This window comes from Lithobates pipiens, unplaced genomic scaffold (genome assembly GCF_037356315.1).
Source record: "Lithobates pipiens isolate NorthernLeopardFrog02 unplaced genomic scaffold, aLitPip1_a1.2 Scaffold_16, whole genome shotgun sequence".
Classification (NCBI taxonomy): Eukaryota; Metazoa; Chordata; class Amphibia; order Anura; family Ranidae; genus Lithobates; species Lithobates pipiens.
In genome coordinates this window covers 493,081,287-493,103,557 of record NW_027507748.1, presented here as the reverse complement: position 1 = coordinate 493,103,557, position 22,271 = coordinate 493,081,287, and positions in this window count along the sequence as shown.

Here is a 22,271-nt window from a genome sequence, read left to right as displayed (position 1 = left end):
CGAATAATTCACTCTAAAATGCTTTATTTCAAACTTCCTTAAAAACTGCACTCACAAATATAAATGCAAACAGATTGTACACAGATCAGGCTTGTTCCCTGTGGCCCACCACTCATTTTAATGCCCAAATGACAGGTCAGACGCTGAGACAGGTCAGGCTACAAGCAGGATACTACTCACCTCAACTCTGGTACTGTGCCTAGTAACTAGAGCTCTACCCTATGTGTTACATCATGGCAATTTCTTCAAATTTTTATTTTACATATTATGTACCCCTTATTCAGTCACAGGAGGATGACAAAATCTGGACCCTCCTTATTTCTTATGGGGGCTTATTTTTTAAGTCCTACTAAGTCCTACTTAGAGGACTTCGAGATTTTAAAAAGCCCCCATCTGCAGGTCCCCACAACTAATGGACTAGGGTTGTGAAGAAGAGGCCCTTGCCCTCAGAAATATGGAAACAAGATTCTTTGCACGGGAAAGTTAAAATCCTATTTAGGACATGCAGCCTTATATGGTTCAAGGCTAGCACCCTCTCATTCCTTTTTTGCATAGTGTTCCATCTTAAAATCCATACCTGACCTTAAGGAAATCTGTGGGTTCTACCCTTAAATCCATACCAAACCTGAAGCTGAAGGGTCTAGCGTGTATTTTGAGGAGAACTACTTATCTCTTTTTTTTTTAACACCTTCCCAGCCCCTTTGCTTACATGTGTCTATTAGCAGGAACTCCCCAGCTGACAGCTGAATGTAGCAATTGCAGATGAGTCACTGGATGTTGGTATGCCAGCAGGTGCAGGCTCCTTAACAACCTGGAGTCCTAGGCAGGAAGCAGTCACATTTAGCAGCGGTGTATGGTGGAACAATGAGGTGTCACGTGACATTGATGACGTCAACACATTTCAAAGTGATGAATCAATATTGTGCGGAGTATGGGGTATAGCAAACAATCCGTTCAAACCCAATTGGTTAATACATAATACATGTGCTAAGGACTAACAACCAGATCATACTATGTTGCTTGATCTATACAAGGAAATAGCAATAATTTAGTCCATCACAAGCAGTGAATTTGCTCCACTGTATTATTGGTCCTATCTCCTATGCAGCTACAGGAGCATAGTTCTCCTTGCATTATATAGGCTATCCTACAGCCATCACCCTGGATTTCACCTGGACTATATATCCACATCGTTGAAAATTGTTCCCTCAACATAAATCTGTTTTTATAGACATTACCTTCAAATATGATCGATAAAACGATATCTAATTCAGATCTTCCTATTACAGCTAATTGATTCTTCAGGCTGACTATTCGATCCACTCCTAGTCTCCCTCCCCTTCTTTCCATCAATAAATTGTGGACTTGAGTCTTCCAGGGACCCCTGTGTGGATATCCATGCCATTAGTTACTAAATATTATTTAATGCATATAAGACCCATTGGTCTCGGCATGGACGTCCACACATAGATCTCTGGCGTCCAGACGATTATTTATTTGTTTAATTGTAATGTTCTGTGTTTGTTGTCTTGTGCTGCGTGTTACCATATCCAGAGACTATCTGACACAGTAGCCTCTGGATATTTGTCATGTTATTATTGTCAAACAATGATCTCCCATTGGGGAGAATAATGATATTTTAATTAATTAATAAATGCATCATATTTTTCTACTTTTCTCTACATTGTATGCTGTGTCACTCATTTGATCTTCTGGTTCCTTACAATCTTGATAAGGACGACCCTGTTTTTTGATATATATGCAGCTATGCATTTCCATAACCACTCCACAGTCATTAAACCCAAGCTTCACTGAAGTCTCTGCTGGGGTCTTCTTCATTTGGCTATAGTTTGACAAGTGACAATGCAACTCCTACCCATGCATGATGAAGTTATACCATCCTGGCACTGAGCTTCACCCTCCTGGAATGGACGAATCTGAGTAGTGAACCAAAAACAATTACTTAGGTGGCTATGCCTAGATTGGAAAATGTTCATATGCAGGAGGACAATACATGAGCTCAGCCTTATTAGATTATTATAGCTCACATATTTGTACTAATGATGTATTTGTTTTTTAGGTAATTGTGGAAATATTCCATATTGTAAGTTAACCTATTTAGAATATATGTATATATTTTGTATGTTGCGTGGCACACTTCTGTACACTTTAAATTGCATCCTTGTAATGATTTGTTCTAGATATAAAGCATACGTCAAGCACTTTCAAGATCATGTCAAGTGTAAATTGTGGTAAACATTTATCTTACCATAGGTAACAACTGCTTGTTCTGCTGGCTGTCAACAGCTGTCATTTTCATCTGCAAGGAAACAAAGACATGATACTCTGCTCTATTCAGAATCTTAAATACCATTTTCACCTGGGTATCCCAGCAACAGTGTTCTTTTACGTGCAATCTCTTTATAGATCAGATGTATAAAAGATAAAAAGGAGCATCTGGATTTCATAGATTCTGATTTTTTTTTTTTTTTAAGAAGATGAACTATTAAGTAAATGTTAGAGTATAGGTCACAGTTTGTCTCACTTTTCAAAAAGGTTATACTAATGCAGTTTGCAACCATATTCTCCACCTATATGAAAAACTGTGTAAATGTAATATAACAATGTAAACTTTTACAGTCTGGAATTTACTTTACTTAGCCAAAATGTTTTCTATCAAATGTTAAAGCTGGAATCATGAATAAAATCTAATTCTAGGCCAACACAAGGTACAATAGAATTATTTGAATAGTCATAAACCTGTTTTTGGACAACCAAAAATTTAATTACAAGTGAAAGTCAGTTAACTATGCATAAACCTTAAAGAAATGGGTCTAGTCCCAGATCATATAGCAGGATATGTAGTACCTAATTATAGAGTAATTTGTGAGCTAGACAACAGTGTTAGTTCCAGATTTCTACAGTGCTTGGTCATTTAGAGATAGGCTAGATTTTGTTTCCTTGTAAGATGGGTGGGCGTCGTAGAGTCTAATAGGGGAGGGAAAAGACCAGCAGTGGGGAAGGGTTTGCAACATGTTTGCTATGCGTGAAGCATAAAGAGGGGATCATATGTGGCAAAGTGACCTTTGGGGAGTGGCTTTTGAGAAAATGTGAGAGCATGGGTGGGGGGGGAGGGTGGAGGAGAGAGAAAAAAAAATAAAGATGAGAGGGGGGATGAGGGTGGTGTTGGGGGGTGGGATAGTGGCCCTCTCTTACTTTCCTCCCCAGTGGCTAATTGTAGGGAACTCCAAGTTCATGTGAGTATTGGATGGGGATGACCCTTAGGGGGGTAAGGGGTACTGGTCAGGAGTTTATGTATTGTAAAGAGTGTATTACAGGTTTTGAAGGTCCGGCTGTAGGATAATTTTTGTCATGACATAAGTCAGTTGTTTAGGCGAGAATACTCTCGAGTTGACTGTAAGTGTGTCTAGCATGGCCATTTGTTTCCAAATTATGTAGGAGTGTCACGTGCAATGTGGATTAGTTCTTCCATTTCACCAACTTTGTTAATTCTGTTAAACCATTCCTTGCTTGAGGGAGTGTAAGAAGAACCCCAATGTGGGGGAATGCATTGTTTGGCTGCATTAATCAGATGCATCGCTAGAGATTTGTGGTACAATTTGTGTGATAGGGCTGAGTGATGTTGTAGGAAATGGGCTGAGGATAATTCCAAGTCATAGGATGTCACATAAGAAGCAATACGACGTACCTCTTTCCAGAAAGTTTGTGTGAGAGGAAAGGACCGCCATATATGTATTAGTGTGCCACAGTCTTTTTGGCATCTCCAGCATGTTTATGGTGTTGTGTGTTTGAATTTGTGTGAGAATACTGGGGTTTGGTACCATCTAGATTGGATTTTATATCCATTCTCATGTGTGGAATACATTTTTTTTTTACCTCAGATAGAGAAGGAAAATATTTAGAGCGTATCAATCTTTTTTTTTCTCTCTGCCATGGGGAAATTACATTTCCTTTCACTTCCTGTCTCAGAAACAGGCCATATCTCCAAAGCAAGGGAAAATCTCCTCTTAGCCCTTGTATACACGGTTGGAGATTCCGACGGAATGTGTCCTATCGGACCGTTTTGTCGGCTATTCCGACTGTGTGTGGTCTCCATCGGACTGTTTCCATCGGAATATCCGACGGACCAACTTTTCCAACATTTTCCGACAAAATGCTCCGATCAGACATACTCCGATCATGTGTAGCCTACTCCGACGGACAAAGTGCTACGCATGCTCAGATCAAATTCCTAGACCAAAGCTATTGGCTACTAGCCTGAACGTAGTCCCGCCGTAACAAGATAATGTCATCACGTTATGTACAATCAGATTTTCCGACAACTTAGTCAGACCGTGTGTATGCAACATCACTTCCGGACCTCTTCCGGAATTAATCCGTCGGAATTACTCCGACGGATTTGGTTGTTGGCACTGCGTCGCTTTAACTGACAATTGCGCGGTCATGTGACGTGGCTCCCAAACAAAATTGACTTCCTTTTTTTCCCACAAATAGAGTTTTCTTTTGGTGGTATTCGATCACCCCTGTGGTTTTTATTTTTTGCGCTATAAACAAAAATAGAGCGACAATTTTGAAAAAAAACTTATTATTTTTTACTTTTTCTTATAATAAATATCACCCAAAAATATATAAAACCTAATTTTTTCCCTCAGTTTAGGCCGATACGTATTCTTCTACATATTTTTGGTAAAAAAAATCACAATAAGCGATTATTGTTTGGTTTGAGCAAAAGTTATAGCGTTTTCAAAATAGGGGATAGTTTTATGGCATTTTTATTAATATTTTTTTTTTACTAGTAATGGCGGCAATCAGTGATTTTTATTGTAACTGCGACCTTATGGCGGACACATCAGACATTTTTGACACATTTTTGGGACCATTGTCATTTATACAGCAATCACTGCTATACAAGTGCAGTGATTCCTGTGTAAATGACACTGGCAGTGAAGGGGTTAACCAGTGGGTGGCAGTGTAGGGGTTAAGTGTTCCTAGGGGCGTGTTACCAACTGTTGGGGGCTGGGCTTTCTTTTAGTGAACACTGCTCCCTGCTCCAATCACATGGAGCAGAGATCAGCGTCACTTGTTGCTAGGCAGAACTGGAAGATGCTGTTTACAATGGCATCTCCTAGTTCAGCCGCCCCGTGAGACGATCGCGGGTATGCCCATGGCGATCGAGTCTGCGGGACCTGTGACCGGACTCACGGGGGTCCAGACCGGAACGCGAGCGCGCCGCTGGCGGCACGCTCGCAATGGCAGGGCGACAAATTTAAAGGGATGTACAGGTACGCCCATTTGCCTGCCCATGCCATTCTGCTGATGTACATAGGCGTGCGCCGGTCAGGAAGTGGTTAAAGACTCACCATTTTTTAGGGTTGAATAGTGTTTAGGAATTTTGCTTGGTCACTTTGCAAACAACTGCATTTCTGCTCTATTTTTGCCCAACCTCCTGCCTCACTGAAGAGCCACATTGGTCACAAGTAAATATTTCAACCAATATTACAGTGTCACAAGGGATGTATGTAAAGTATAGGGATGAGCTTTGAGTTTGAGTCAAACTCATGTTCAACTCAAACATTGCCTATTCACCTGTTCAGCGAACAGCGAACAGTGAACAATTTGGGCTGTTCGTGGCAAATTCAAAAAGCCGGAACACCCTGTACAAGTCTATGGGAGAAATCTAAAGTGCTAATTTTAAAGGCTAATATGCAAGTTACTGTCCTAAGAAGTGTTTGGGGCCCTGGGTCCTGCCCCAGGGGACATGGATCAATGCAAAAAAGTTTTAAAAATTGCAGTTTTTTCAGGAGCAGTGATTTTAATAATGATTAAAGTGAAATGTGTAATATTCCTTTAAATTTCGTACCTGGGGGGTGTCTATAGTATGCCTGTGAAGGGGCGCATGTTTCCCATGCTTAGAACTGTCCCTGCACAAAGTCATTTTGCAAGGAAAAAAAGTATTTTAAAATGACTTTCAATTGTCGGCTCCCGTAATACAGACAATTGAAAAACGGAGCACAATTCATTCATTGATAAAAAATTTTTTTTAAAAGCGTGGGGGTTCCCCTAAATTCAATTACCAGGCCCTTCAGGTCTGGTATAGATATTAAGGGGAACCCCTTGTCAAATAAAAAAAAAATTGACGTGGGGGTCCCCTTAAATATCATTACATCAGAGGGGGCGGGGTCACCCATACATCACTGGGGAACCCCATGGCTTCCCTCACCAGCATCAGAGGGGAGGGGTCAGGTGACAGGTGCCCCCCCCCTAATATAAGAAACGTCAGCGCTGGGATCTCTGCAGTGTCTCTGCAGTGGATACAGAAGACGGATGTATGGACAGCGCTGGACTGAAAATCACCCGTCGCTGGATCAGATCAGCCATCGCTGGACCCCGAAGAGATGATCATCCATCACTGGATAGCAAGAGTGGATTACCACCGCTGGAATCTTTTTTACATTTTTTTTATTTTTAATAAAGGAATTTTTCAAAAGTGTGTTTGTCTTATTTAACAATTTTTACACTTTCTTTGTGAAATGGTAGGGGTACTTTTTTTACCCCCTTACCATTTCAAACAGGGGGGGCGGGATCTGGGGGTCCCCTTGTTAAAGGGGGCTTCCAGATTCTGATAAGATCCCCGCCCGCAGACCCCCACATCCACCGGCCAGGGTTGTGGGGATGAGGCCCTTGTCCCCATCAACATGGGGACATGGTGCTTTGAGGGGTCACAGACCCCCAAAGCATCCTCCCAATGTTGAGGACATGTGGCCTGGTACGGTTCAGGGGGGGCGCTCTCTCGTCCCCCCTCTTTACCTGCGGCCTGCCAGGTTGCGTGCTTGGATAAAGGGTCTGGTATGTATTTTTAGAGGGACACCACGTACATTTTTTTTAAAAAAATTTGACGCGGGGTTCCCCTTAATATCCATACCAGACCTGAAGGGTCTTTTTTTTAATCAATGAATGAATTGTGCTCCGTTAATATAGAGAACACTCATTGAGTGTTCTCTGTATTACGGGAGCCGACAATTGAAAGTCACTTTAAAATACTTTTTTTCCTTGCGAAATGACACTTTGTACAGGGACAGTTCTAATCACGGGAAACATGTGCCCCTTCACAGACATACTATAGACACCCCCCAGGTACGAAATTTTAAGCAATATTACACTTTTATTGTTTCACTTTAATCATTATTAAAATCACTGCTCCTGAAAAAACGGCATGATCCATGTCTCCTGGGGCAGGACCCAGGTCCCCAAACACTTTTTAGGACAGTAACTTGCATATTAGCCTTTAAAATTAGCACTTTAGATTGTGAACGTTCGAGTCCCATAGACTTTAATAGGGTTCTAAAGTTCACACAAAGTTTCGGTCTGTTCCCAGGTTCTGGTGCGACCCGAACAGGGGGGGTGTTCGGCTCATCCTTAGTAAAGTAGTAGCGATGCCATTGCAATTCGAATTCAGGATATAGTCTGCCATAACAAAGTGTGTATGAATGTGTGCACTGCATTTGGACTGTAATTAGTAGAAAATGAGCTCTAGGGCACTTAAAAAAATATTTGAAAGTAATCCAAGTGAGTTATGTAAAATTTGCATATTTCTGCTAGTGAATATTCTGCTATAAAGTATACATCATGGTACTGTATGTTACATGTTTGTGTTCATAGTTCTTGGGAAACAGCACACCATAAGTGACAACTTATATAGTTTTGGCTTTACTGTCAGATCAAACCTGGTCATAACACAGCTTTATACAAAATGTAAAAAGTACACTATCCTTTCCAACCATTTCCTTCATGACACAACATATTAAATAAAGGCAAATTTTGCCATTCTATGCATTAAGATAAAAAACCTTTTGCGGGTATCAGCCCCCCCAGCACCCCCAAATCACTTGCCTGAGCCCCATCTCTCTTCAGCGATGTCCATGAGTGTCTAAGCTGGGTGGGTTACTTCTCCTGATTTCCATCTCCAGTAGCGTTGCCTTTGATTCATACAGCTGTCAATCAAAGTCAGTCAGCCAATCATGGGAGAGAGGGAGCGGGGCCAGGGTCAGGTCTCCATGTCTGAATGGATACGCAGAGCTCAGCTTGGGTGCCCCCATAGAGAGCTGCTGGCTGAGGGGTAGGGGTGTGGAAATTAATCGTAAACATCGATGCATCGGGATTCGGTCGTCCACGATGTGGCATCGATGCTACAGCTTTAAGAAATCGATTAATAATGACGTCACCCTCGCACGTGCCACCTCAACATGCCTTGCCTACGAATAGAGCCAAAAACGCCCAAAGTTTTTCCACTCTTTTTCCCTGCCTCCCACTGACGTCATCCCCAGCCGCCCTGTGGAGTGTGTTGCGATTCCAACTCGAGACTAGGAGAGGAGGAGACATGTGTTCCCTGACTCCGGTCCCCAGAGCTCATGCTCATCTTTCCTCCTTGGCCAGTGGCAGTCACAGTCTCACAGTACTGCTGTATCATTGTGTTCACTGCTGCACACAGGCTGGGGGAGACCATCTGCTGCCCAACACCTGACACCCAACCTCATCACAAGACACACGTAGCAGCTCAGGACTGGGAGAGAGACCCGAGTGAGCGGGGCTTGTCTCCAGTGTCCTCATCACACAGGCAGCAGGAGAGGAGACAGTAGTCATCATCATCATCACCATCAGGACAGGTACACATACAGTGGTGTGAAAAAGTGTTTGCCCCCTAAACCTAATAACTGGTTGGGCCACCCTTAGCAGCAACAACTGCAACCAAGCATTTGAGATAACATGCAATGAGGCTTTTACAGCGTCCTGGAGGAATTTTGGCCCACTCATCTTTGCAGAATTGTCCTAATTCAGTTACATTAGAGGGTTTTCGAGCATGAACGGCCTTTTTAAGGTCATACCATAACATCTCGATAGGATTCAGGTCAGGACTTTGGCTAGGCCACTCCAAAGTCTTCATTTTGTTTTTCTTCAGCCATTCGGTGGTGGACTTGCTGGTGTGTTTAGGATCATTGTCCTGCTGCAGAACCCAAGTTCGTTTCAGCTTGAGTACACGAACAGATGGTCGGATATTCTCCTTCAGGATCTCTTGGTAGACAGCAGAATTCATAGTTCCTTTTATCACGGCAAGTCTTCCAGGTCCTGAAGCAGCAAAACAGCCCCAGACCATCACACTACCACCACCATATTTTACTGTTGGTATAATGTTCTTTTTCTGAAATGCAGTGTTCCTTCTACGTCAGATATACTTGGACACACACCTTCCAAAGAGTTCCACTTTTGTCTCATCGGTCCACAGAATGTTGTCCCAAAAGTCTTGGGGATCATCAAGATGTGTTGTGGAGAAATTGAGACGAGCTTTGATGTTCTTTTTGCTCAGCAGTGGTTTTCTCCTTGGAACTCTGCCATGCAGGCCATTTTTGCCCAGTCTTTTCCTGATGGTGGAGGCATGAACGCTGACCTTAACTGAGGCAAGTGAGGCCTGCAGTTCCTTGGACATTGTTGTGGGGTCTTTTGTGACCTCTTGGATGAGTCGTCGCTGCGCTCTTGGGGTAATTTTGGGCGGCCGGCCACTCCTGGGAAGGTTCACCACTGTTCCATGTCTTCGCCATTTGTGGATAATGGCTCTCACTGTGGTTCGCTGGATTCCCAAAGCTTTGGAAATGGCTTTATAACCCTTTCCAGACTGATAGATCTCAATTACTTTCTTTCTCAATTGTTCCTGAATTTCTTTGGGTCTCGGCATGATGTGTAGCTTTTAAGGATCTTCTGGTGGACCTTACTGTGTCAAGCAGCTCCTATTTAAGTGATGCCTTGATTGTGAACAGGTGTGGCAATAATCAGGCCTGGGTGTGGCTAGAGAAATTTAACTCAGGTGTGGACAACCACAGTTATAGTATGTTTTAACAAGGGGGCAATCACTTTTTCACACAGGGCCATGATGGTTTGGATTTTTTTTCACCTTTAATAATAAACACCTTCATTTACAAATTGCATTTTGTGTTTACTTGTGTTGTCCTTGACTATTGTTTAAATTGGTTTGATGTTCCGAAACACTTAAGTGTGACAAACATACAAAGGAACAGGAAATGAGGAAGGGGGCAAACACTTTTTCACACCACTGTACAAGAGAAGAGACACAGACTGTCTGTCACACAGACAACATAGTACTGTAAATTGAGGATCAGTTCATTTTCTCCAGTTATGAAGCCTGGAAGCCCATCAGGGTTAAAGATTTATGAAAGCAAAGCAGCAGTGAGTTAACTTAAAAAGAGGAACCACAAGCTTTTCATTTGTTTAATTTGTTTTCTATTCACCTACTATTCGGGGTATCATATGACTCAAGTGAGTTGACTCACTGCTGCTTTGCTTTGCTTTCATAAATCCTGATGTGCTTCATAACTGGAGCAAATTAACTGATCCTCAAATGCCGTGTATGTTATAAACACAAAATATGAGAAAGTATTAAAAATCTGTGTAAGAAAGGCTTCTTTGGAGAGTAATGGTCATAGCATATAAGGTTAAATCAGTGTGATTGACTAATACTTGTCCTCCTTAATTTGAGACAGCCATAATTACTTTTTCAAGAATGCCAATAAATCTCTAGCGTTAGAATGGGAAGAACCTGGATGTCTCGTCTCGAGTGACATGTAACACATGCACTCTGTGTAGGCAAGGCAACTCATGAGAGCAATAATTCAAGCACTAGACAAGACCTCCTCTGCAACTCTATCGTAGTTTGTCATCATTCCACGAGTGTGCGCAATTTTAAAGCATGACATTGGTATCTATTTACTCAGCGTGACATCATCTTTCACATTATATAGAAAGATACAGCTAACTTTGCGTTTTTTTTTTTAAATTCACGAAAGTGTCTTTTTCCACAAAAAGTTGCATTTTAAAAGACCGCTGCACAAATAAAACTTGGTGTAATTTGTTTAAATAGCAGAAATAAATAAATATATTTCTTTAATTTCTGACTGCTTGAATTTATTTTTCTGATGAAAAGTTGAAAACCATGGGCTCTTGGGTAGTAATACTGATGCATCATGATGCATCATGGAATCAAATCGAATTGAATCGTGGACAGGATAATCTTAATCGAATCTAATTGTGAGACCAGTGAAGATGCGCACCCCTACTGAGGGGCACTCAATAGGAGGGACAAAAAACAAGAAAAATAGCCCTGGGACTTTAAATGAGGTGAGAGAGGTTTAGCCAATGTCCACAACAAACACTGAGACAAAATCAATTTATTTGTTTCAAAATGTTATGTAACAGAGCGGCAACAACAATGATTGTGACTTACCCGGCATAATAGCCAATGTACACAACATAGATGAAAGTAAATATACAAAGATTTATTACAAATGTTGTACATCCATGAGCAACAATAAAACTCTAAAAGTTGCTGGGTCAGTAAATACACATACACAATAAAAATGTACATACATGTGGACAGGAAATATGTAAACATAATGCAGACATCAATAATACCCAGCATGTATTGGCATAAAACAAGAAACAATAAAGCCTTATGCCTTTCATGAGACACTGCTCGCTTCTTCAAGTGTGGATGCATGAATGTTGTATCGAAGGTCTGAGATAAATCGCCAAACGCTGGATATCAAAATGGCAGCCGTGTAGTGCATCCAGCTTGGGAGCTGAGTGGGCGAAACAAACAAAGGCCACAACAGGAGAACATCCAGAGGATCAGCACGGTCTGGATAGGGGAATTTCTCACTGCGGTCTCCAAATCGTGTCTTGAAAATGTCTCAATGGAGTGAAAAATTCAATGGTTGTCAATTTGTTCTTAGAGATGCGACTGCTCTATCCAATCATCAAGTTGTGAATCAGAATTCCAGCCATGCTGAACGTCTAGATATACCCACAAGGGCTTGAAGGTTACACCCCCAACGTCATGTGCGGCGGTGACGCATGGGTGTCCATATGACGTGCACCATCAAAGTCCCAGGGCTATTTTTCTTGTTTTTTGTGCATTATTAGGGATGGAGGTGTCAGAGGGGTCACACCAGACCTTAATCTCCTTTCCTCGATAGGAGGGAGGGGCCAGGAGCAGCAAACAGGGACCCGAGAAGAGGAGGATCCAGGCTGCTCTTTGAAAAACCAATTGCACAGAGGAGGTAAGCATGACATGTTTGTTTTTGTTTGTTTTTGTTTTTTAAATGAGACTCACTTTAGGATTATGAACATCTTCAAGTCCTGCAGATTCAGAAGTTAGTGACTGACTCTCAAATAAATTATACCATTGTTCATGTATCCCATGATATATTTTGGTCATTTTAAATTAGTAAGTTATTGAGATTGTTTTAGGGTTTTTTGGTTCACTTAGTAGATACCTCCACTGCCACTTCACGTCTTTTTGTTCCTTGACACTAAGCCCACCCAACCAGTTAGCTCAGCAGCATGATCTTCCCAGGGAGTGCCTGTAAAGCCCCATACACACTATCAGATTATCTGCTGAGTTTTTCCTTCAGATTTACCAAAACCATGTAGTAGAAGGGCCTGCCTGATTGCATACACATTGAAACTCCTAAGGTTTGTCCTCATATTATATGGTTTTGGTAAATCTGAAGGAAAAACTCAGCAGATAATCTGATAGTGCTTATGAGCTGTTTTTATTTGGGTAATGGAGAGTGCTGATGGGACGTGAGGTCATATGACAGAACTGTGGGGATGGGATTATTTACCAGTCTGGTCATTCTGAAATACACCCTGAAACATATGCTGGTAAAAAAAGCCCATCAAGAGCAGATATTTCGCTTAGCTGCTGGCCAATAAATGATTTTCACCCAATAGGAGCTTTTTGACCTGCCCCCATGCATAAAGGTCAGAAGAGTTGTATGACCTCCAGTCCCACATGCTACTCATTATGCACTCAACTCTGACTTTCCTCACCAGTGGTCCCAGGTGAAACTTTACTGCACTGCTCCAGGAGTAGACACACCCTTAGTTTATAGTTTGTTAGGAGCAGGGAACAGGGTCTTTGCTCACCGCTGTTCTCTTAAAAGTGGTTTTAAAGCCTAAAGGTATTTTACCTTAATGCATTCTATGCTGTTGTTCCTGGTAGACAAACCTGATGTTCCCCTTTTACTCCTGGAAGATTGTAACTGCTATTTGGATTTTCTTTAGGATGCAGGTTGGATAGACTTATGACATCATAGATTTCCTGGCGAAAAACAATTTTCATGTTTTCTAATTCAGTGTTTCTCAAAGACTTATATACAGTATCCCTTTCTAAAATAGATCTATATACTGATCCCCTCATCAAAAACTGCATACTATTGGAATTATTCTTACCCCCTCTGGTAAATTGGTCAATACCCTAGAACAGTGATGGCGAACCTTTTTGAGCCCGAGTGCCCAAACTGCAAACCAAAACGACTTATTTCTTTCAAAGTGCCAACACTGCAATTAAACCTGAATAACAAGGTTTTAGTTTAGAAAAAAACAATTCGTACAGTTGTCCAAACTAATTAACAGCTTTTGGCCAGGGTACTGCAGAGTATTGCATAGTATGGGCAGGGTACTGCAGAGTATTGCATAGTATGGGCAGGGAACTGCAGAGTATTGCATAGTATGGGCAGGGAACTGCAGAGTATCGCATAGTATGGGCAGGGTACTGCAGAGTATTGCATAGTATGGCCAGGGTACTGCAGAGTATTGCATAGTATGGCCAGGGTACTGCAGAGTATTGCATAGTATGGCCAGGGTACTGCAGAGTATGGGCAGGGTACTGCAGAGTATGGACAGGGTACTGCAGAGTATTGCATAGTATGGCCAGGGTACTGCAGAGTATGGCCAGGGTACTGCAGAGTATGGGCAGGGTACTGCAGAGTATTGCATAGTATGGGCAGGGTACTGCAGAGTATTGCATAGTATGGCCAGGGTACTGCAGAGTATGGGCAGGGTACTGCAGAGTATTGCATAGTATGGCCAGGGTACTGCATAGTATGGGCAGGGTACTGTAGAGTATTGCATAGTATGAGCAGGGTACTGCAGAGTATTGCAGAGTATGGCCAGGGTACTGCAGAGTATGGCCAGGGTACTGCAGAGTATTGCATAGTATGGGCAGGGTACTGCAGAGTATTGCATAGTATTGTCAGGGTACTGTAGAGTATTACATAGTATTGCATAGTATGGGCAGGGTACTGCAGAGTATTGCATAGTATGGCCAGGGTACTGCAGAGTATGGGCAGGGTACTGCAGAGTATTGCATAGTATGGCCATGGTACTGCAGAGTATGGGCAGGGTACTGCAGAGTATTGCATAGTATGGGCAGGGTACTGCATAGTATGGGCAGGGTACTGCAGAGTATTGCATAGTATGGGCAGGGTACTGCAGAGTATTGCATAGTATGGCCAGGGTACTGCAGAGTATGGGCAGGGTACTGCAGAGTATTGCATAGTATGGCCAGGGTACAGCATAGTATGGGCAGGGTACTGCAGAGTATTGCATAGTATGGGCAGGGTACTGCAGAGTATTGCATAGTATGGGCAGGGTATTGCAGAGTATTGCAGAGTATGGACAGGGTACTGCAGAGTATTGCATAGTATTGTCAGGGTACTGCAGAGTACGGGCAGGGTACTGCAGAGTATTGCATAGTATGGACAGGGTACTGCAGAGTATTGCATAGTACGGGCAGGGTACTGCAGAATATTGCATAGTATGGGCAGGGTACTGCAGAATATTGCAGAGTATGGCCAGGGTACTGCAGAGTATGGCCAGGGTACTGCAGAGTATTGCATAGTATGGACAGGGTACTGCAGAGTATTGCAGAGTATGGGCAGGGTACTGCAGAGTATTGCATAGTATTGTCAGGGTACTGCAGAGTATTGCAGAGTATGGGCAGGGTACTGCAGAGTATTGCATAGTATTGTCAGGGTACTGCAGAGTACGGGCAGGGTACTGCAGAGTATTGCATAGTACGGACAGGGTACTGCAGAGTATTGCATAGTATGGGCAGGGTACTGCAGAGTATTGCATAGTATGAGCAGGGTACTGCAGAGTATGGGCAGGGTACTGCAGAGTATTGCATAGTATGAGCAGGGTACTGCAGAGTATGGACAGGGTACTGCAGAGTATTGCATAGTATGGGCAGGGTACTGCAGAGTATTGCATAGTATTGTCAGGTACTGCAGAGTATGGGCAGGGTACTGCAGAGTATTGCATAGTATGGGCAGAGTACTGCAGAGTATTGCATAGTATGGGCAGGGTACTGCAGAGTATTGCATAGTATGGGCAGGGTACTGCGGAGTATTGCAGAGTATGGGCAGGGTACTGCGGAGTATGGGCAGGGTACTGCGGAGTATTGCAGAGTATTGGCAGAATATTGAATAGTATGGGCATAGAATTGCATCTCTCTCCCTCTTCCCCTCCCCCCTCACACTGTAGGGCACGCGGGAGCAAGATTCTGGGAGGGCGTCCATGGACGCCCTCCCAGAATAAGCCGACCGTGCTGTAGCCATCTTTTGGCTATGGCCCGGTCGGAAATTGGTCAAAAAACTCACATGTGCGTTGTCAGTGTGTGGTAGGGTGAGGCTCCGTTCGCTCCGCTGGTGTCCGTGTGTCAGGAGATTTCCCATGCAGGCACGTCAACAGGTGCGTCAGACGTTTTAGAATGGGGGCGTGGCTTCAGCGCTCGGAGCATGCGCCATGCCCACTCGGACGCATCACAGCTATCCCAGAGGACTGTGGGACATGTAGTTCGCGGGAGCGGACGATTTAACATAGCATTTAGCATAATTGTCACGGCGTGCCCTCAGAGACGGCTCGGCGTGCCGGCAGCGGCACGCGTGCCACGCGTTCGCCATCACTGCCCTAGAACATGTGCTGGACATACTACAAGTAAAATGCAAGAAAAATGTTTCCCTGTAGATCCTATGGGACTCTTCACACCACAGCGTTACAGATGAAGTACATTTTGAAAATGAGATTTTTATATCTTACCTGTAAAATCCTTTTCTTAAGAGTACATCACGGGACACAGGAGCTTCATTACATAGTGGGTTATATAGGCACCTCTGGTGATTGGACACTGGTTAACCACAATTAAGGAGAATTCCTCCCCTATATAACCCCTCCCATATGGGAGGCACCTCAGTTTTGTAGCAAAGCAATAAGAAACCACGTAAAACCCAAGAGGGACGGGAGCTCTGTGTCCCATGATGTACTCTCAAGAAAAGGATTTTACAGGTAAGCTGTATATAAAAATCCCATTTTCTTGATCATACATCACGGAACACAGGAGCTTCATTACATAGTGGGATGTCCCAAAGCAATGCTCAGATTGAGGGGAGGGAGACACAGATCATAATTATAGACCGCCAGGGACCGGAGGACCTAAACTGCAGCCTGTAGTACACTGCACCCGAAGGCGATATCCTCTTGCCCTCTGACATCCACCTGATAGAATCTGGTGAATGTGTGGACTGATGACCAAGTTGCAGCCTTACAGATCTGAGCCAGGGAGGCCTGGTGATGCACTGCCCAAGAAGCACTTACAGCCAGGGAGGGCCAGGCTAGAGTGCGCTTTCACTGGAAAAGGAGGGATTTTCCCTTTAACACTATAGGCCTGAGAAATAATCTGTCTAATCCACCTTGAGAGAGTAGATTTTGACGCCGCCTGGCCCTTCCTAGGGCCTTCCGGCAAAATAAACAAGCAATCAGTTTTCCTTATCCTTGCAGTTGCTTGAAGATATATACTGATTGCCCTAACCACATCCAAAGTGTGCAAAGATTCTTCTTCTGCGGACTGTGGGTCCGGAAAAAAGGATGGTAGGATTACGTCTTGATTCAAATGGAATCCCAAAACCACCTTAGGTAGAAAGGACCTGTTGGGATGCATGACCACCCGGTCCTTATGAATAATTAGATACGGCTCCTTGCTGGAAAGAGCTGCTAGCTCTGATACTCTTCTAGCGTGGATATGGCTACCAAGAAAACCATTTTTTTAGTAAGGAGAACTAATGAAGCCAGATGCAAAGGTTCAAATGGTTGCCCCTGCAAAGCCGAGAGAACCAAATTCAGATCCCATGGGCATACCGGAGGTTTGACTGGCGGTCTTATCTGCATGGCCCCCTGGATGAAAGCCCGCACCAGGGAATGCGATGCAAGTGGCTTCTGAAAAAACACTGACAGGGCCGAAATCTGTACCTTGATAGTGCTTATGGCCAAATTCATTTCTAGGCCTGACTGGAGAAAGGCCAAGATCCTGCTAATGACATATTTTCTAGGATGCCATTTCCTGAGTTCACACCAGGAAACATATGCCCTCCAGATTTTGTAATAAATAAGCCTGGAGGCCGGCTTTCTGGCATTGACTAGAGTAGAAAGGACTGGCCCTGAAAGGCCATGGTCTCTCAGAATGTGGGTCTCAGCAGCCAAACCATCAAATTTAGACTGTGTAAAGCAGGATGGTAAATTGGACCCTATGAGAGCAGATCTGACCGGAGAGGGAGGATCCATGGCCTGCCTACTGCCAACTTCATGATCTCTGCGTACCACGGTCGCCTGGGCCAAGCCGGGGCCACTAAAAAGACTGATTTTGTCTCCCTCTTGACTCTTCCCAGGAACCGAGACAGAAGTGGGCTCGGGGGGAAGGCATAGATCATATTGTACTGATCCCAGGGAACTGTCAGAGCATCTGACCCCTGAGCGAGCGCATCTCTTGTCCTTGACACAAAATTGTCCAGTTTCCTGTTGAACCTGGATGCAAACAGATCTACGTCTGGAGTACCCCACCTGTGACGTATATTCCGAAACACGTCGGGGTGCAGAGCCCATTCTCCTGGGCACAACTGCTGGTGGCTCAGAAAATCTGCCTGCCTATTTTCCACTCCTGGAATGAAGACTGCAGAAAGACACGGAAGATGCTTTTCTGCCCAGACAAGTATGCGATTCACCTCTTTTTGCACAACCAGACTCCTGGTACCACCCTGGTGATTGATATAAGCCACTGCTGTGGCATTGTTGGACTGAACCCGAACAGGGAGACCTCGTAGTCTGTAAGACCACTTTATGAGAGCCATATAAACTGCCCGGATCTCCAAGACATTTATGGGCAATAGCCTCTCGATTGCAGACCATTTCCCTTGCGAGCATGTCTCCTCCAACGCTGCTACCCAGCCTGTCAGGCTGGCATCTGTCGTGATAATCTTCCATGGAAGAGGAAGAAAAGTTTTGCCCTTCAGCAAATTCTTGGTTTGTAACCACCAGACGAGACTCTTGTGTGTCCCTGGGGATAGACGCATAGGAAGATCCAAGGATTGGGGCTTCCTGTTCCAAGCCGCAAGGATGCATCTTTGCACAGGCATTGAGTGGAACTGGGCTAATGGGATGGCCTCGAAGGAGGCGACCATTTTCCCTAACAGTCTCATGCACAATCGAATGGGGGATGCTTTACTGCCCAGAATTAGGCGCACCAGATCACCAATGGCCAAGGCTTTTGCCCTGAGCGGTGTCGATGATCATACCTGTCAGGCTGGCACTTACCGAACCGATGAGTCCGCTTGGGCAGAGGGTGGTCTCCCGTACGTGTCCGACTTACAACCCCTGATAGAGCAGACAGATGGCTGAGAGTGCGGAGTGGTAAGAGAGCCTGTGATATGGCTCCAGGAGCAGGAACTTGCAGGAAGCTTCCGGCAGCAGGTGTGTAGATAGGACACAGGCAAACTGGGTACAGAACAGGAGCAGAGCAGGCAAGTCCGGGTGCAGGCAGGGTACGGCAACAGGCGGGCAGCAGAGGCACAGAAGGAGCAGGCAAAAGAGAGGTCAAACAGGCCGAGGTCAGATGCAGGCAGAGGTCAGCGGTGTCAAGGGAAAGCCGGGTCGTCAGGAGATAAGCAACAGGAACACAGGATACGAACAACGGGACAGGAACCGAGAAGCTGTTGATCAGGCAGCACCTGGGAGATGTCAGTGGCAGACCTAAGTAGGCCGTTTGGCGCCAAGCACCGCGCACACGCGCGGGCGCGCGCATAGGCGCGCGCGCGCCCCCGAACGCCGGCAGACACACCAGCGGTACCCGAAGTGCCCACCACAGCGCGCTGACGCGCACCAGCGCCAGCAGGGGCACGTGAGGGCACACACCGACGCGCACCAGCGCCCACAGGAGCGCACAACACCGCACGCACAGGAACACGCACCCCAGCACGCACCGCAGGACATCGGCGTGCACCAACATGGGCAGCACCGCGACCAACCAGGTAACGACCCTGACAGTGCCCCCTCCCTAAGGGCAGACTCCGGCTGCCCAGGTGAGCCGATCTGGAAACCTGACGGTTCTTGGAGGCCCGCAAAAGTTCCTGAGCATGTAGATTGTCCTCGGGTTCCCAGGAGTTGTCCTCAGGTCCATAACCCTTCCACTTGATGAGGTACTGGGTTACATTACCCCTCTTCCTGCAATCAAGGATTGCTTCAACCTCAAACTCCTCTTCATTGTTCACTATAACAGGTTCGGGTGGGTCGGTTGTGCGGTCAGCAAAGGGATTTGGGGTAACGGGCTTCAGTAAGGTCACGTGGAAGACCTGGTGCACTCTAAAAGAGTCAGGCAGGTTAAGTTCATATGCCACTTCGTTTATCCTCCTTTTTACAGAAAAGAGGCCCATGAATTTAGGGCCTAACTTCTTGGAAGGACAGGCCATCTTAAGGTTGACTGTAGATAACCATACTTGGCTGCCGGGAGCCAGAACGAGTTCTCCCCGTCTCCTTTTGTCAAACGCCCGTTTATAGCATTCCTGGGACCGGGCCATGGTTTCCTTTAGGAGTTGGTTGTTTTTAGAAAAGAAGTCCAATGTCTCGGAAACTGCCGGAACAAGGCATTCTGGGACTGAGCTGGGCAAGAAGGCTGGGTGGAAGCCGTAATTGGCAAAGAACGGTGTCTGGTTGATGGCGGAGTGCAAGGAGTTGTTATAGGCAAACTCCGCCATGGGTAGTAGCGAGACCCAGTCATCCTGCGAGAAGGAAGAAAAACAGCGGATGTACTGCTCCAGGGACTGATTGGTTCTCTCCGTTTGTCCGTTTGTCTGGGGGTGATAAGCGGAGGAAAAGGCCAGTTCAATTTCAAGAGACCCGCAGAGCGCTCTCCAAAACCTCGAGGTGAATTGGGCGCCTCGGTCAGAAACAATACTTGCTGGGATCCCATGCAGCCTTACAACTTCTTTGACAAAAATCTTGGCCGTCTCCATAGCCGAGGGAGTGCCCCTCATCGGGAGGAAATGGGCCATCTTGGACAGCCTATCTACGACAACAAAGATAGTGGAGAACCCCTCGGAAAGGGGGAGTTCCACAATAAAGTCCATCGAGATCATTTTCCACGGTCTCTCAGGGACAGGTAAAGGTTTCAGTAGGCCCCAAGCCCGCGTCCGGCTGTTTTTATTTCGGGAGCAAGTGCTGCACGAGTCCACATAGTCCTTGCAGTCCTTAAGAAGTTGAGGCCACCAAAAGGTGCGCTGAATCAGTTCGGCAGTCTTCCGGGTACCAAAGTGTCCGGCCATCTTATGATCGTGGCAGAGTTCCAACACGTTTACCTTCAAGGCTTCAGGGACCACAATCTTGCCTTTATGCCAGAACAACCCCTCACTACAGCTGACCTCGGGGCTCGGGGGCATTCCAACAGAAGCCTGTCTGATCCGGGAGATAAGGTCCCCTTGGAGGAGCAAGAAGTTCCCAGAAGGGAGAATAGTATCAGGAGGCCGAGTCTCTTCAGGGATAGAAAACATACGTGACAGGGCATCCGGCTTGACATTCTTAGAACCAGGTCTATAGGTGATATGAAATTGAAACCGGAAAAAAAAAGAGCCCATCTGGCTTGCCGTGGTCTAAGTCTTTTGGCAGTTCTCAAATATTCCAGGTTTTTGTGGTCGGTGTAAACCAGGATGGGATGTGCAGCACCTTCCAATAAGTAACGCCACTCCTCCAGAGCCGCCTTAATGGCCAGAAGTTCTCGGTCCCCAACATCATAGTTCCTTTCGGATGATGACAGTTTGCGAGAAAAGAACGCCACCGGGAAAAGAAGGGCCTTGGCACCCTGCCGTTGGGATAACACCGCCCCCACAGCGATTTCCGAGGCATCCACTTCCAGAACGAAGGGTAGGGCTGGGTCCGGATGTTTTAGAATAGAGGCAGAGGTGAACAGCATCTTAAGTTTTTCGAAGGCCAGCTGTGCCTCAGGGGTCCAAGAGAATCGGGTACCCTGCCTGGTCAGTTCGGTGATGGGAGCAATAATCGCAGAGAAACCCCTGATAAATTTCCGGTAGAAGTTGGAAAAACCGACGAAACGTTGTACGCCCTTCCTGTCCTCAGGTGCAGGCCAGTCCAGGATGGCAGATACTTTTTGGGGGTCCATCTTGATGCCCTCCACAGATATAACCAGGCCCAGGAATTGGATGGACTGGCGTTCAAACTCGCATTTTTCGAGTTTTGCGTAGAGCCCGTGTACCCTGAGACGAGCTAGCACACTACGGACATGTCTACGATGGTCTTCCAAGGATGAGGAAAAGATTAGGATATCATCCAGGTATGCAATTACGTATAGATCCAGGTAGTCGCGAAAGATGTCGTTGACAAAATGTTGAAAGGTTGCGGGTGCATTACACAGCCCGAAGGGCATGACAAGGTACTCGTAGTGCCCAAAACGAGTACGAAACGCTGTCTTCCACTCGTCTCCTTCTCGGATACGGATTAAATTGTAAGCTCCGCAAAGATCCAATTTCGAAAAGATGACTGCAGACCCCAGCCTCTGGAACAACTCGGGTACTAGGGGTAAAGGGTAATGGTTTTTGACAGTTATCTTATTCAATTCCCGATAGTCAATGCATGGACGTAAGGAATGGTCCTTTTTTTCGACGAAAAAAATGCCAGCACCGGCAGGGGAAGTAGACGGACGGATAAACCCTTTCTTTAGGTTTTCGTCAATATACTCCTTCAGCGTGCCTAACTCCTGTTCCGTTAATGGAAAAATTCTCCCAAAGGGGACTTCGGTACCTGGTAACAGTTCAATAGGGCAGTCATAAGGCCTGTGGGGGGGAAGAATATCTGCGCCTTTTTTGCTGAAAACATCCACAAAGTCCTTGTAGGGTTCCGGAACGGTCTGAAGCAATTTTGGATCGACATCCAAACAGAGAAGTTGAGAGGAGTTGCATGTCGGTCGGGCCAAGCAGTGTTGTTGACAGTAATCGGAAAGAAACTTGATTTCTCCTGTGGCCCAGTTAATGCTTGGATTGTGGGCCTGCAACCAGGGTATCCCC